Here is an 18244-nt window from a genome sequence, read left to right on the forward strand (position 1 = left end):
TGGCCATATCATTTGTATACATGTGTCTGGTCTTTTCATGTCTGCAACATTACCCAACTAATTTACCAATTAATTTCCTGGTTTCCAAATCAGTAAGTTCTTAAAAGAAAATGTAATACACAGCAAGAAAACAAACTTAAAAATATTTTCTTCACGCAAAAACACAAATTAATTCCAAGAACTTGAGGGTATTATGTTGTAGTTTTACTGTGGTGATATATTCTCACATTTCCAAGAAAAGTCACAAAATGTTTAAAATGTACCAACCCTGAAAGCTTACTGTTGAGGGCCATAATATAAATATCAGAGGTCAAAATCTTCACTTGACCAGATCAGACACCAGCACTACAGTGTTACCTGTTCCTATTCATCCCACTCTTCCAGTTACTCAGGGCTTCCTTCAGGTCCTTATTATCTCATGTTCTGCCTGTCCTCTTTCAGGCCCTTACTACTGCACAGTAGTGTGTCTGTTCGTTGTGGCACTGGCTCTTAGTATTTGTAGTGGACTGCACTGCCTGGAGGAACTGCCACCTTATCCAAAAGAATTTCATCCCCTCCATGGTTCACTCAATTCGTTTTTTTCTTTTTATATAATCGCAAGTGAAAGGCTGGCTGGTCAGCTTTCCTCGGTCGTCACATCACGCTGTGGCATTATTCCCTGGAGGTATGTGACCTTTATCAGGGAGCAGAACCCAGTGTTGCTCCGGCTAACTGCTGACCCTCTGCCAGAGAGCTCATTAGCCAGACACACTCGCAACGGCCACTTTCTAGACTCTTGGGCAAATAGGGTCTTTCCAAATACCACCAATACCTGAGGACAGCCAGGGACAGACCAGGTTGGCATAACCTGTGTGTGTGTGTGTGTGTGTGTGTGTGTGTGTGTGTGTGTGTGTGTGTGTGTGTGTGTGTGTGTGTGTGTGTGTGTGTGTGTGTGTGTGTTGTGCTTGTCTCTCAATACATCTGTAACATTTCATAAATGGTCTAAAAAACATCAATGAATCTTCAACAATATGGATCCAGTTCTTGATAATCCCCTGGTGACAATTAACAACACTAGGCTGGACGCGAAACATTCGAGTGGTTGTGATCAGAGGTTTGAAAGAGAGATCACAGGATAGCACAGTGTCCTGTCTGCCTCTGACTGGCAGCCTTTTGGAGAAGTTGATGGCTCAGTGGACTGTGGCTCTTGATATGTGCTTCAATGTCTTTGAACTCAGCAGATAGTCATTGTGGAATGTCATACACCCGTTGTCTGAATTTCCATCGTTTGTCACTCACACTGGCCAAGACTGTCCAATTAATAAATATGTATATATATATATATATCTATATCTATATATATATATATATATATATATATATATATATATATATATATATATATATATATATATGTATATATATACATATATATATATATATATATATATATATATATATATATATATATATATATATATATATATATATATATGTTTAAAACTAATATTCTGCCAGTATGTTCTTTTGATCAAAGACTGCTGTTTAATTTGTGAACTTGAACATACTTTTACCAAAGCTAAAGAAATAACACAGACTCTAATTGATGGGGCATAAAAGAGGAAACAAACTAATGCTTTCAGAGAGCTGTCAAACTGTAAAAAGTTACACAATAAAAGCCAGCATTACTTCTCCTTTGCTGCCGGTTGACCAGTCAGACAAACTCTGCACCACTTCTTCAGTGCACACAAAGAGAGACGAGGGGTATAGCTCCTTAAAAACAACATTACACTCCAAGGTGAACTGAAAACCCAATCCAAGACTGGGGTGTCCCTCAAAGACAACCGCCCCAGTCTGTCAATGTTTACCGTTCAGATCCTCTTGGTGGTTTCATTAACAGCAGTGCTTTATGCATCTGATAATCCATCTGACACTTGCAGATATGCGCAGTGATGAAGAATACCTACTTATTCCTACACAATGAGCTTGGTTGATGGTTCACTCTTTGATTCCATTGCAGGTGGTGTTAGAGACTAATTATATCTACTCTGTTTAATGATCTAACAAAGCAACAAAGTTTTAATTGATTTTAAATCAACTTGGCTTTGGAGTGGAAGAAACAAACAGCACGTTTGTCTGTTATGAGACAGGAAGTATGAACAGAGTGGCAAAGAGTTTGAGCCTTTATATGTAAAAACACACATATATTTAGCCTTTTCAGCTCAGCTAGTGCTCCCAGTTTGATGTATGGGGGGCAAAAAAGAAAACAGCACTTCTAAGATCATCACCCCGCATTTGATAACAAGATTTTCTCGAAGACCTAGAATGTTTATGAATCCTGAGAGAAGGCTAATCAAGATGGCCATCTTTTAATCTGGGGCGCTCTGCTTCGGTCTACTTGCACAGACCATCATTTGATTGTAAAGGGGGGGAAAAGAGAAGAGATAAAGTGGACTGCCAATTCCCAAACTCCTCCGACCAGAGGAATGGGTGCTGCAATCTGGTGAGGGTCTCTCCTGCCCCCTGCTGGGAGAAAGGTGATTTTTACTTTAATGTTGTGGCACCCTGGGGTGAAAAAGCTTTCTGTGTAACTATACTTACACAATCCTCTACTTTAGGTGAGTGGAGGAAAAAAGAAGGGGGGGAAAAGTGTTTCGGCAGATTAAATGCGTAGATGTTCAGAGAAAGAGGCAACAGTGAAAGAAAAAAGAAAGCTGAGAAAGAGAGCTCACAATGATCATGAATACCACGCTCTTTAAACTCTTCTGTCCAGTTATTTGATCTGGCTCAAGCATTTTCTCCAAGTCCAACTTAGATCCTCACATACCTTTTGATTAGAAGACCGAGTTAGATAAGGAATATAAACAGCCTTTCTCTTTCTCTGTCTGTGTCACTGCTATGCTCTCTCTTTCGCTCTCTTCTCTCTCTCCCTCTGCTTCTTGCTTTGTCTTCATAGCCACGGGCGATGACTGAATAATTCTGTTTGAGATTTGTAAAATTGAGAGAGAGAAATCTTGAGAGGGATCTTGACGTGCTGAATGTGAAAACAGTGATCATTGAGAGGTTAGAAATATCTTGTCTGCCAGAGGTTGTGCAACAGATTCGCAGCTGAGAGTTGAGACATTATTTTGGAATAATTTGAATGACAGAAAAGAGCGTGAACTGTGACGTCTGTACTGAAGGATTTGTAGCCTACTGTTAAAAAAAACTGGGTCACCTAGTAATGAAGATGTTATGTGTGTGTCAATAAAATTAATAGTTGAGAAAAATTGCAGCATTTTACCCAATTAAAAATATCTGCATATATACTTCCAAGATTTTCTGATCACATTAAAACTTCAGCAAACTTCAGTTCTTTTCAGAAATTGTCGATAGGTAGATACCTACCAATTTCTGTTACACAAACATCAAAGGAGTAAAACCGAAACACATCAAGACATGAAGTGAACTGAGATATTTAAGTGCTGGAACACCACATCGCCCAACCGAGTTGCTTTCTACCTTCAAAGGCTGGTAAGAGTCAGGAAGCAGCCGTATATGAGGGGCATAATGCAGCGAAGAAGAGAAATTATATGTCATAACAATTCATAAATGAGGCCTCTGAGAAATGTTATTGGTGTATCACTTATTCCTGATTAACTGGTGTAGCTTAAAGTTATACCTTTACATTGCTATATACACTTAATATAGTCGTTGTCTTTATTAATGGCAGGTCAGATATTCAAAAGTGATTCGAAGGAACCAATGCAACTCCAACATTTCCTGTCCCTACCATAATAAAAGTGTTCATGTTGCAAAACACAGGGTGGCTTTCATTGTGAAGCAGTATGTATTCGTCACTGACGTAACCGTGAATGTGGTAATGTTCTGTGTTTGGCTGCTCTGTCAACAGATACAACAGTTGTTTTTCTATTCCGTTGTTATATTTTTGACAAAGTAGAAAGTTTTGTATAGATTCTGCCTCTTTCTCAACCCTTTCTCATCCCATTAGATATCTGTTAGCAGACTGGAAGCTACAGATGAAGACAGAAACACAGAAATGAGCAGGTGAGGAGGATTTGACTGGAATTGTGAAATAATTTAAGTTCCAGTGTTGGCTGTGTGGAGGGATGTGGTGGATCAGGGCACATCCTCATTATTCCTCCTCTCGCCTCTGATCCCTTGTTATCCCAAAACTCATCGCTCATCCGTCACCCTGGGGAATGACAGGAATATCTTTCACATTTCCTTAATTCCCCCAACGTGCCTCCCAGTGCACCTCAAGGCAATTCCTTTTTTTTAAACATGGTGCTGTGGTCCTCTGTAGCTCAGGGGAAAGACTGTGGCATGAATATTGCCAGGGTAGTTGGTTTCATACCGCCGGGGCCAACCATAATAATAAAAATGTCTGGTGTTCCTCAAGAGGCACTTTGAGTCTACTAAACACCATGTGTAAAGTACAGCATTGGAGCATGTCAAAGCTTTTGGGATTTTTCTATTTGTACATATTTTTGTGAAATAATTTGAAGTACTACGATCATAGATCTACATTTGTGTTCACTTGTTTTAAATAGAATCAATGTGACTCTTACACAAGAAAATTAAACAGTGTTAAAAAGGATGACAGTGTTTTTTTTATCTTTTACAGAACCATCAGATCAGAGACCAGCAGTGCCTGTGTTCCTATCTCTGTTATGCCGTTCATGGTGCTTGGCAATATTGACCACAGGAAATGTTGCACAGCAGGACCTGGGTCTGTAACCAAACCATCAACACAATGTTAAAACCAAATCCACAGCTGAGATACAACGTTTTCTTCTGCCAGCAACTGTATCATAATCACCAGTGTTGCTTCTCAAAACAGAAGCACTAAATGCTGCAATTACCGGGAACATCTGTTGGCGAAACCATTTGTGGTGCAACAGAGGCGTAAGAAGCTGCCAGAACTGTAAAAATGTTGTCAAACACAAGCTGAATGGTTTGTTTATGTAGCTTACATCTTTTTTTCTTCACTACTGATACTACCATCATCTAGGACATTCCATGTAAGAGTCATTACGATGTATGTCTTTATTGGCCACTTAAAACCCAACAGTTATCCAGTCATAGCTTAGCAACCATAACTGGGCATGATAGGCCTGCCAAGCTATGAATTTCCCCACAAAGTGGGGTACATGGGGCTGTAGCGCATACATGTGGATATGAGTTTGGAGGGTCTTGTCTTTAAGAGCAGGCACAGTCAAACATGGGAACAAACATTCATCAAATACACTGGTTAGTTCATCGTTAAAGGCCTTTACCATGTTAAACGTAAGACCAATGGTTTGAATATCAGAACAATAAAGCATAATCTAACAATAAGATGAGATAGGCTATGAGATAAAACAATGCTATTTCTGTAATGAATGTGTTCTACGTGCGTGTTTCAGAACGTTGTATCTCGCCATCAAGGTAATATTCAAAAAGACACCTTTTACTGAGTTCCCCTTTTAAAAATGAGTCGTTTGCACATTGGCGAACATACTGGCTTCCTCAATTTCATCCCAACTCTATCATGTTTATTTTCCTGATCCTATCGGCCTGGGTAGGGAGTAGACAGACGTGTACATAAGAGACTAGGTAGACCCTCATGTGTAGACTTAGAGACTCAGCTGACAAACATACTGACAGACAGGTAGGTGCAGGGACAGACATACAGGTGGAGAGGTGGAAATGAGCATACTTTTTTTTAATGCAAATGTATCCTGTCTATAAGGAATGTAAGATGTGATTATGCAACTCTTAACATTATGTGGAACATCTTCACTGCACTATATATTTCAGTGTCAGACCTTTTGAATGTTTTTTTAAGATGTAACTCTTCTAACACTGAAATAATGTTGTAAAGCTTGTATTGTGTCCCGACCGTAACATCTAATCTGTCCAGCAAACATAAGAAGGAAAACTGTCACGCCGGTCTTGTAATCTGATTGGTGGACTTAATCACCTTATTTCTGTCCCCAGCTTGCAAGCTGCTTCTCCGAGTTTGTGCTCACTTCACAAAATGTTATGAGTGTTGGAGCAGCAGACAAGACTGGTCTTGTTTTTGAAGCAGAGGCTTCAATGGTTCACTATGGTTCTTGTGCTGGATGCAGTTTCGTGTCACAGTCACAGTCAATACACACTGCTCTCCATCTCCATCATCACGGCTCCACAGGGACCCGGAAGGAAGAAGAGAGAGAGAGAGAGACATTGTTTGAGCCTGCATGTGTGAGCATCTATGAACGTCGCCACCTCAAAGACAGCTAGAATGAAAATGTGCCTATCTGTGCGTGCGTGCCTCCCAACCCTCTGTGGTATTCTCCTTCTCTCTAACCGTCATTCCTCTGTCTGCTATCTGTCCAAGCTTAAAGCACCAGTTGTTTTCTAAGGGCCTCTGGGAGAAAAAGAAACAACTGGGCGATTACACTTCTTCTTTTATCCTCACAAAGATGTTCTGCTCCTCCCCGTCTTGCTTTCCTTGCAGGAGGTCTTTGCTGTGAGACTTTTCCCTTTCTGCCTCTCTGAGATTTTATTTATCTATGTACTGCCTCTGTATTTCTCTCTCGTGCTCTCTGTCAACTAATGGTGTTGACTTTGCTTTCACTTTGCCTCTCAGTGAAGACACTCCCTCCATTTCCCTTTGTCTTTCTCTTTGTTCCTCATCTCCGTTTCTCTCTTTTTAATTTCTTTCGAGGCGATTAAAACCACACAAATATCTCTCCCGGTGTTTCTTGTCTGCGAGGCTGCCTAGACTTATTTGGCGCTCTGAAACCAGCTGGAGATTGAGGCAGGCTTTAAGGGGCCTTTAGAGCTACTAGCTGCAGGAATCCCCAACGTGCCCAGAAAAGGATATCTCACTGTTTGTCTAACTGTCTGGCTGGATATATATATATATATATATATATATATATATATATATATATATATATATATATATATATATATAAACTGAAACAGGCCATTTCAGTTTTCTGGAATCAGCAGTTTTGTTTCATCCATGTCTTCTTGTTTATCGTGTTGTCTCATGTATGCAGCCATCCGGCTCCACCACTGATACCATCACTACATAATTTAGCAAGAGTTTCCAACACCACATCATGCATATGTATTCCCAATCATATGTATTAATTCAATTGAGAGAGCATGCAAGCACAACCGAGTACCGACATCGTATATGCATGTATACTGATCATTGCTGCTCACCCTCATCAGTCAAGCTTACATTTCTACCCTGAGACAAGGCAAGTTTATTCATAAAGCACATTTCAGCATCAGCGCAAATCAAAGTGCTTTACATAAAACATCAAAAGCATTGAGACAAAGTGCAAAAAAAAAACACACCAGAGGCGACATTCAAATACAACTGAAACGGTCATTAACGAGCCATTGAGACCCTCACACACACACACACACACACACACACACACACACACACACACACACACACACACACACACAGACACCTTCATGTTCTCTTCCTGATTTACCCTGGTCATTACTACTTCTACTCAGATTTTACAACCGATGGCCTGCTGCGTTTTACATTTGGCTCTGATCATTCTGATTATGAATAAACAACACAGCCAATCACAACGCATTCATTTACACCAGAGTGTAATGCCTCACACATAAAGTCACCCTTCCTCTTGGACCGCACATGAATACTAACATGTTCACGTATTGTTGGACCGATTATGATTCAGTGTCATGACTGATTGGACCAAGTCTGTTACAGTCTGCTGAAGGAGTACAAAAACTAATATTAGCATCCAATCCTCAAGCTGAAATATATTAGCTTCACTTGTTTTTTGACCACAATAAATATAACAATACAGGAGTTCATTTTAGAGGTATCCGAGATCCTCCTCACCAGCAGTAAACAAACAGATCAATGAAAATAAATCGTCTCAGAGCAACATCAAGTTTTAAAGTTTGATTCTTCAATCCGGGCCAATAAACAAAGTTTCTGAAGAGCACAACTTGCTATATTGTTTGTCATTTCCTCGATTTGGGGAAATGAATAGATAAGCTATTATGGTACAGGTGCCCTCCTGCCACCTATTCAGCATAGAGGCCGTCAACTTTTCTGTTAGCATTAGTCTGAAAGCAGCATAAGCATGAAAAATCCAAATTAACTACACAGTCTTGGAGCTGAACTTAACCAAACAAACCAGCACTCACTTTCTCTCTAGTCTGGACTGTTGAGCGCAGAGGGTTGAAATTAGTGTCTGGTGTTAAAGGAATATAACCTCGAGGCCTGTCACTATTTTAAATATGTTTGCTCTCATTAACCCTCTCAGGATGGCAGGGAAAAGGAAAAATACAAATCTCTCTCCAGAGACAAACGTCCTTGTCACTTTTGCATGTTTTTGTTGTTTGCTATTTTTCACCTTGCATTGCAGAATAAATTAGCCATTATACTAAAAAGATGGATGTTTCTGTTTTATGTCACACATGCAAGTTGGCATTCTCACAGGAAATTGGAGGGTTACCTTGCAACTAATTTACCTGTTTTACTTCTTTAATGATGGTAGATTTTTCTCACTGCAAGGGCCTTTAAAGTTGTTATCAAGGGGTGCAGTTTCATGGCACATACTCTATCCACTTTTTCAAATGAATAGTTTAAACTACAGATGAGTGAAGTGTTTTGATGCGAAACTAAACCAAACAAGAATAGTGTGTCTGCAGCTTTGTTCTATGCCCAGCCAAGAGCAGACGTCAGACACAGCACCTGAAGTAGATCAGAGAAACAGCTCTGAACTTTAAAGCCAACAGTTTCACCAGGAAGCGAAACAACCAGCAGACCGTCTAATGGTGTGTGACTTGATTTATTTATATTGGCAACCCACTACAGAGAATATTGTAAAAACGTTCCAGTGAAGTGCCTTGTAGTATGCAAGTGAACTGGACTGATCCTCCATAAGCTCATCACACTAATTGATGAGCCGGACAAATAAAAGTAAGATTACAGAAGACAGTCACAGCTGCTGCAGGTGTAAGATGTAATTCACACTACCAAACGACCCACAAAAAAAATATACAAATAAAAAGAGATTTAGGATTAGTGACAGGTGTTTTTTCTTGCTGTCCAGGGATTTGGTGCTGGCGACAGACTGTTTGGGCAACATCATTGAGGTCGTATCACACTTGAGGAAAATCACCAAGTGCATGTCTGGGGAAATGAGTCGGAATGGAGGAAATCTTGTAAATAAATGAGGAAATAGCTGTATATACGGATGTCTTACAGTCTCACATATAGAAAACACGGCGGTTGCCATATGAGGATCAAAAGACACTCTTAGCCTCTCAGGTGTGATGCCGTCCCTCTTCCCGTCCCCTCTCTCTTCACATCTCTCTCAGCCCTTCTTTTTGTAAATGCAGTATTCTCACCTTGTATCAAGTGGAAGGTAGGGGAGATCCGGGTGTAAATTGCTCGGCTTGCTATGGCTGGACAAAAGCAGAAAGCAATTTCCACACCATTTCTTTGTAGGGTCCATCGCCACCATTGCCTAGCCCTGTAGGGACCTCAAACGAAAAAAGAAACCGCCACTTAACCGCCAGCCAGTCAGTAAGAAGGAGATTAGGAGAGAATAGAGCAGCAAGAGGGAAGGAGAGAGACGTTATCGCGACTCACACTTGACTAGCAGTCGGAGCCACCCAGATAACTGTTGCCACAGATTTAAACAGCTGCATCCACACTGTGACCTCTCTAAGGGTGGTTCCATGTCCTGGGGCAAATAATATGACTTGTATCCACCCAGTCCGATCAATGTGTCTGTGGCATTACAGGTGTTAGATACACACATGGTGTTTTCAATGAGAGATGTTGTGCACCCTAGCTCACATCAGATGAGAAGATTGATACAGATATGTTTAGTATCATGCCTAAGCATAATGTGGTCAGGAGATTAAAATGTAGATATCTTCTCAATTGATTTTTTAAAGAATATTTAGATGTCCGTAATGTTCAACAATAATCTTTACTATAATTCTGAAATGTGTTCTTGATCTAGTAAACCTATCTTAAGCAAGAACAACAATTTTGAACAATTGTGCAAAACCACACATTTTTAAGTTCTCATCTGCGCATGGCAACTAAAGTTTGGTTAAAGTGAGGGAAATGTCATAGTTAATAATAATGCAAATGTCCTGGTTGTCTAGGGTTTGAGGTGTAGAGCATAAACTACCACGCCATGGTTCACGTCAAGCTGGGGCCTTTTGTTATGTCATTGTATAAAAGGCATTAAATGCCCCCAAACATAATTCAAAAATGCATAATAATTTAAGTGCCCAATTTGTGTATGGACTTAATTCTTATAGATACAGGGCTGTGTCAAGAGGACTACAGATAGAGATTCATACTATTTATTTTGTATGGACCTATACTATTTCAGGTCTGGCCTCGGACATTTGTAGCATGGCATTTCCTTTTCTGTCTCTCCCAGTCTTAACTTATTTAATTTGATTTATTTTTTGTACTGTATCTTCTCCTGGCAAGTTGTTTTATGTTTAGGCAACTCAAAGACAGTGATTCAGGTTGGAGAAAGATTAAAATTTTGGCTAGATATACTGAGAATCAAAAGACAAATTGAGAGGTTTTGACAATGATACATCATGGGACGCAGAATACTAGAGTGAACGTAATCAATGAAGCAATTATATTCCCTCCAAAATCATATTTGGCAAAACAAAATAAACACATTTTGTAGGAAAACGGAGTTGCCCAGTATATACTGGATTCTGTTTCGGCTTGAAGCATTTGTCAGCTTTGTATAGAGGCTTTGTAGTTGCCTCACAAATCTTTTAGTAACCACAACTGTCAGCACTATGAAGCTCTATTGTAGGACAACAAGGCATTTACACTAGCAGTTCTCAGAGTAATTTGGGGTCCTGGTTTAACCTTCCTGTGGCCCACCTTTTCTTTTGATATAATCTTAGAGAAATACTGTTTTGACAGCAAAGAAACAGTTACACTATATCACACTGAAGGCTTTTAAATAAGGACAACCGGACTGAAAAAGACACAGTATTTTTTATTTATGATAGGAACTTTCTAGCAGAGCTGCTGGGTGGTTTAACAGACTAATAACTTCCCGTGGAGACTCAGCTAGTCCATTAGGCTCCTGCACCTATTTAAAAACATCCAGGCAGGCAGTCTATGGCTATAATTCAGTACCAGCCAAGCTGATCTATTAAGATGTATTACACCCACCAGAGACCTACGAAGAGATGGCGAGGTCAGAGAAAAGTGAAGGCCTCACCTCAAGCTGCTGCCTGCCATCCAAATCAGCATTTCAAAATCACTCAGCGAGATTAAAAAGGCAGGGAATGGAAAGGATGAGTGGGGTAGAGAGGTAGGCAGCCACGCTCTTTACAAGGAGAAGCAATCTAGGAGCTCCTTCTTGACTGTTGACTGTTGCCGTGATTAGATACATCTTGTTCCATCATGCATTTTCCATTGCATTTTCTCCAAGGAGATTTGAAACATTTCTAATAGCTTTTTAAACGGCTTGCTGTCTGGATCACTTACTGTAAGGGACTGAGACTGCAGTGCATGAAGAGGAATGCGTTGTCTGTCTCTTTCTCTTTGTCTTTTGATAGATTTTTTTTACCCCTCACCATCCTTTTTTTAACCTTTTTTCTCTCATTAATTAACATTCTCCCCATGTGGCTGCCTGTTTGTCAAGTTACCAAGGTGTGCCATTATTACAGTTTTTAAAAGAACATAGCCCTGAGTAATTGAAGAGGGAACGTATATATTCATGATTATGTGACCCCAGTTGCTCACAGTAAAGTGCAACTCTCTGTGCAACTCAACCCAACACATTATCGCATTATCTGTTCTTCCAAAGGCTTGGTGAGAAGTAGTATTGAAAGTGGCAAGATGTTGGAATCTAAAGAATGAAGTGCATGAGTAACATTTATTTAATTGGTTTTAATAATGAGCACTATATAGTATAAATATTAGGTATGTGACACACATACTCATTTGTTTGTACTTATAAAGTGGACTGTTTCTTATAGGCACTTTCCTGGAGGCGTCCTGACTAGATGCCTGAACCACCTCAGCTGACTCCTTTCCACACGAAGGAGCAGCGGCTCAACTCCAAGCTCCCTCCTGATGTCCGAGCTCCTTACCCTATCTCTGAGGCTGAGCCCGGCCACCCTGCGGAGGAAGCTCATTTCGGCCGCTTGTATCCAAGACCTCGTTCGGTCACGACCCAGAGTTTAACACTACATGACAGCATTCACCCATTCACATACTAATGAGAGGAGCGACCATGCAAGGTGCCACATCAGGATTATAAACCATTCATACACCGTAGGCGCATCAATGGAAGCAATTTAGGGTTAAGTTTCTTGCTCAAGGATACATCGACACTGGCTAGCAGAGCTAGGGATCGAGCCACCGATCCTCTGATTGAAGGACGACCCTGCTCACCACTAAGCCACAGTCGCCGGGGTAAAGAGCTGGTCCACTGTTCCACGACCGGGACGGAATCCACCATGCTCGTCTTGAATCTGAGGTTCGACAAGCGGCCGGGAGGCTGAACAGTGTGATACCACGATAGTTCGAGCACACTCTCCGGTCCCCTTTCTTGAAGATGGGAACCACCACCCCGGTCTGCCAGTCCATGGGCACTGTTCCCGACCCCCATGCGACACTGAAGAGGCGTGTCAGCCAAGACAGCCCAACAATGTCCAGCGCCCTCAGCATCTCTGGGTGGATCTTATCCACCCCCGGTGCCTTGGAGCTTTTTGACTACCTTAATGGCCTCTGCCAGGGATATGGGTGCAACCACCCCCAAGTCTTCAGGCGATGCACCCTCTCCAGGGGACATGTTGACCGGATTTAGGAGTTTGTCAAAGTGCTCTTTCCACCGCCGACGATATACCCCATATGTCAGCAGTTCTCCCCCCACCCCCACCCCCACCCACTGAGAACAGCTTGGGGTAGGCCCTGCTTTCCCTTCCTGAGCCGTCGGATGGTTTGCCAGAACCTCCTTGAGGCCAACCGAAAGTCCTTCTCCATGGCCTCCGGAAACCGATTTATGATACCCAATAGAGGCATAAAATATCTGGACAAAACAGCGATAACTGACCCTGACAAAACAGCGATAACTGACGATAACTGATGATACTGACAGTAACTGAGGCAGATGCGTCATATTTTTACCTTATAGTAGCACAGTCTCTACTCTGTAGAGGCCAGAGGTAATTGACAGTACATCTCTCACCCCTGAGAAGGGCACAGGATAGATGAACAAAAAGTAGCAGCATTGTTATACAAACCTCCAATTTCTTTAACAGATGAAGCCAAACCAGGAATGATGCACCAGTGTGAATACATAAATCCCCTAAAGAATGTTAACTAGAGTAAGGGTGCATTTTCTAGTGAGGGTGCAATTATGCATGTAAACATTTGCTTTGGTCAGACTGTGAATACATAGACATTGGCAAAATTGCTCAATACAATTCAACCGAAATATCTATTTTTGTTGTCATGCTTTTTGTATAGAAGGCTTGTGGTTTGTAAAGAAGTGTTGTGGTTTTCATGGTGAAAGATTGATGTGAAGAAACTCGAGTTTAACCAATATCTTTAGCCACACTAGCGGCGGTCCACCACTTTGGTCCAGACAGAAACAGAATTTGAATCTGTCCAATATTTTTGTTTATGGCCAAATACCTGCAAAACTAATGGCATTCTCATCAGGCTCCGCTCATTGTGTGTTTACTGCTAATTAGAAAATGTAAGAATGCTAACATGCTACATTTAGATTGCAAATGGCAAACCGTGTATCTGCTAAACATCAGCATGTTAGCATTGTCATCGTGATCATGTTAGCATGCTAAAGTTAGCATTTAGCTGAAAGCAGTGCTGTTCCTATTGCCATACAGAGTCGTTGGCGTGACTGCAAACTCGTATCTGGTTATATTAACAATGGCATACATGTATACTGCTAAAAGTGTCACCCACAGATAATCATTGCCGGACTGCAGTTCCCCTCAACTCTCTGGACCAGCTAAAGAAGATATATCTCTCAAGAGTTGAATGAGTTAAAAGATATTGATTTGGACTTCCATTCATCAGGTGGCCAGAGAAATGTCTTCAAAGAATGCTAATGTTGCTCAGTGCCAGCTGAATATGTAAATAGGACACTGTGTGCCTATACATTCACCATAACAACTTTATCAAAATGCTTTTATGGCTTCTTCCCTTGCCCATAAGTTGCTTTAAAAAAATGCAGGTTGAATGTAATTCTATCCTCTAAAATAGTTTTATACCATATGAATATGTGCTTTACAGTATGTGATGATAGTATCTGAAGATAGTAGCAGTGGACATGCAACCTTTCACCCTGAGTTATAAAGAACCTCCAGCCATCCATCAACCCTCCACTGCAATTATTTCCAGGAGGCAGTCTCAAGATGGGACACGCACAAGAATAGACACAATATATGAACTATTCATTTTTACATGTGCATATGCACATAAGGATATGCATGGACACACACAACTAATGTTTAAAAATGGTAAAATGCACTCACACACTTGTACAAATTCAAAAACGCAGCAATATGCTAGAGAGAAGCTGACATAACACAAGTCATGCCACGCAGTGATGGATGAGACCAGGCATCCCAAAGCGAGTCGAGACGTTCCACAACATTGACAGAGAGAGACAGAGATGGGCACTTTGTGTGTGCGAGAGGGGGAGTGTGACTGCAAGAGAAAGAGAAGAAGGATTTCTTGGCGTGTGTGCGAATAAGAGAGAAATAGCGTGCTCATACTGTGTGTGTGTGTGTGTGTGTGTGTGTGTGTGTGTGTGTGTGTGTGTGTGTGTGTGTGTGTGTGTTTGTGGTGTTGATGGCTGATGTCCAGCCAAGTAGAGCAGAGGGTGACAGTGATGGAGAGGTTCAAGGGAGGAGGGGAGCTGGAGATGAGTGGGGAGAGAAGAATGGTGAGGAGGACAACTTAGTGTATACGGTGGTTGATGACTTGAGGAAAAAAAGGGAGACATCATCAGGCAATAGGGAGAGAGAGTGAGAGAGGGGTCGTGACTGGCGAGAGAGGGAGAAAGATTGCATTACTAGAGAAAAGGAGTCGGTTGTCTTCTGCGTCCTCAAGGAACGCTTGAGAGAAGAAGTGGAGTCACAAGCTCAATGCCTGGAAAAGTTGAGCCTGACTAGAAATAAATTAGATTTCAAAAAGAGAATACAATCCAATGTGTGTGTGTGTGTGTGTGTGTGTGTGTGTGTGTGTGTGTGTGTGTGTGTGTGTGTGTGTGTGTGTGTGTGTGTGTGTGTGTGTGTGTGTGTGTATACAGGCATGGACAACATGTGGAGACAGGATAGAAAGGCTATTTTGATCAAATAGTGTCACTTTTGTCATTATGAACATCAACATCATTGTCCCAGCTCGCCTAAAAGAGAAATCAAATTTTAGATTTACACTTGCGAAAAGTTGACTGCGCGGAATTGGCTGGCTTGGTTAATAATCATGGAAGTAATCATGGAATAAGTAAGGAAGGAATGATGATCAAATAAGGTGAAAGTCCATGGTTTCACAAAATATTTTCAGAACATTGACATTGAAGAGTTTTGCAAAGCCGATAATATTTGTTTTGAACATTTCAGGCCAATGTTATTTTCGTTGTTGTTTAATCCTCCAACACTGTGCTGAACGCTTCACCCCATTAATTATGCTGAGAGTGTTTGCTGTTCTGACTGAAGGAGAATAGAATAGGTGGGGTTTGATATAAAGTGCTGTACAGTACAAAGAGCATTTTGTTTTACATCACTAACCTGTACCAGTTGGCAGAAAAGTAACAGAAAAATTTAAAGAATATACAATATTCCAAGCAAAGACTTGTGTAATTAATTTTGGAACCAAAGAAGACTCCGGAGACTGCTGCTGCTGCTTTGTGTGCTGCCTCTTTGTTCAAACTTTGTCTCCATTAAGTTGTTAACTCCAGGTATTTACTTATTATTTATTTATTTAAGAGTTACACAAAGATCACTCTTAGGAGTAGCACAAAGACTTGAAATTCTGTAACAATTTTGTTTTCTTCATATTATTACTTTCAGGTCATTGGCTCAGAATGCGCGAGGGGAATCTGTAAGCAGCGAAGCCGTTTCGACTTTCTTTTTCGCTCTGATTTTCAAAGAATAATTTTAATCACATCATGTTTTAGCAGCCTAAGAAGAGAGTAATGTTTCGTTACTGAGATTCCACTTGCCAGATCGAAACAAATGTCTGACCACATGAGACTTCAATGTGAACTCTGTCAGTATCTGGTCAGATCTATTTTTCTGACACAATATTCCAAATAATCCTTTGCTACGAATGAGGTCCGAGAGCCGTTGTAATCCTTATTATTTTCAGTTTGCCTGCAGCAGGCTTACATTAGAGAGCATAAACATGACCTTTATTTTGCTTTTGTCTTTTGGTTCTTCATCTAGAGATAAGTGCATCCAACAGTATGGATTTGTTATCTCTACAGCAGTGTGTCCCAGTTTTGCAGGAACCCAGAGACACTGAAACAGGAGACATTCAGCATCTCTGAAGTCCAAAGCTGACAGGATATTGATGTTTACATGACTAGTTATTGTCTAACAATATCCATATTGTGGACAATTTTAGATGCACACATTGTTTAGAGCAGACCTGCAGCTAAATTCACACCTCTAAGATTTCACCATGGCAGGTGGAATCAGTGTAAACAAACAAAAATCTCCATTTATATTCAATAGGGGCAGTTCAACATCAACGGCCTCAAAAACACCTCACTGACACCTTATTGCGGGGTCTATTGGATTGCAACAGACGATGTAGGTGTAACTGATAAACTAATAACTCCGTCTACATTTTATTACAGAACCAACTCCTGTCCCTGACAGTCCACAGAAGCTCTTTGTTATCAGCAGAAAAAGTATGTTCTCCCTTGATGTCAAAACTTCACTGTAATACAGAATGATGAACACTCAGCAGCATCCCTCAGCTTCCCTAAGTTGAGCAATTAACAATGCATTACATGTGTTAGGGTTTTATTTATGACTAACAAGCAGTTAACAAATCATGATTTCCTCCATGACTGAGTGTAATGTTGGGTCTCAGTGGAAATTCAGCTGAGTTACAGCAACTTGACAGCTGTATTTCATAACAACCCGGCCACGCAAGGCACAATAACACTGATTTAAGTCCCCACCTGAACCAGCCAACGCACACACTGCAGCGCTGTATCACTTTATCATACCCAGTATCCATCTCCCATAACAAAACAAGCTGCAGAATAAGCACAATATGAGTTAAGTGGTGCTAAAGTTAAAGAGATGTTGATTTGTTGCCTGTTTGGCAGTTTGTGTCGAGGGAAGTAATAACGAATGAAAACCATAGGAATGAGAAGTTTAGGGGGAAGATAGGGAGAGAACTAGATAGAGACAGGGTGTTAATAAAGTTTTTTTTAAAATACGGAGAGAGACAGGGAATTAATAAAGTTGTTGTTTTTTAAGTACAGAGAGAGACAGGTAATGAATAAAGCTTGAAGCACAAAGACAAAATAATAAAGAAAAATGTAAAAGAGCTAAAAGACAAGACGACAGAGATGGAAGTGGCAAGCAGAGAATGCAAATGAGAAGGGAAATGATTGCCGCTATTACAATTATCATTAGCATGTGTTGTTGGCAATAAATTGTCTCATTATGGTGGATCCTATCATCATGCTAATTGCGGAGGATGCCGTGTTTTAGCATGCGGGAGGCGCTCTGTTACGAGGAGAAGGGTTCACAAGAACACTTATGTTGAGCTTGGCTACATGGCTGACAGACACAAGCACTCTCCCGCACAAAGTTACAAATCATATGTTTCCCAGAATCTAAAGACCCCATCTGTAGGTCTCCTGCCAGTACTAATTATGGCATTAGAAGTGTACGTTTCATTGATTCATACACATTCAAACACTGCCTTAGTCTCTGTTATTTACTTCTCTTCACACCTAAAATGCAGCAGAGTTCATTAAGAGGACGGTATCTGGCGTGAAGCTGACATCTCATACACTTCCACATTTAGGCCGATTTGAAGGGTGCACGATTTACTTGCTGTCCTCTCGTCTAAAGCAAGCAAAAGCTTTTTGGAAACTTACTAATTTCAGCAATCTTGTTTGAGGACTGAAAGTTTAGAAAGTAATTTGCCTAGCACAATCTCCCCAAGGGAGTAACAGAGCGTACCTTAAATGTAGAATTTTCCAGTAGAAGATACAGTAAA

Source organism: Taurulus bubalis (genome assembly GCF_910589615.1).
Source record: "Taurulus bubalis genome assembly, chromosome: 4".
Classification (NCBI taxonomy): Eukaryota; Metazoa; Chordata; class Actinopteri; order Perciformes; family Cottidae; genus Taurulus; species Taurulus bubalis.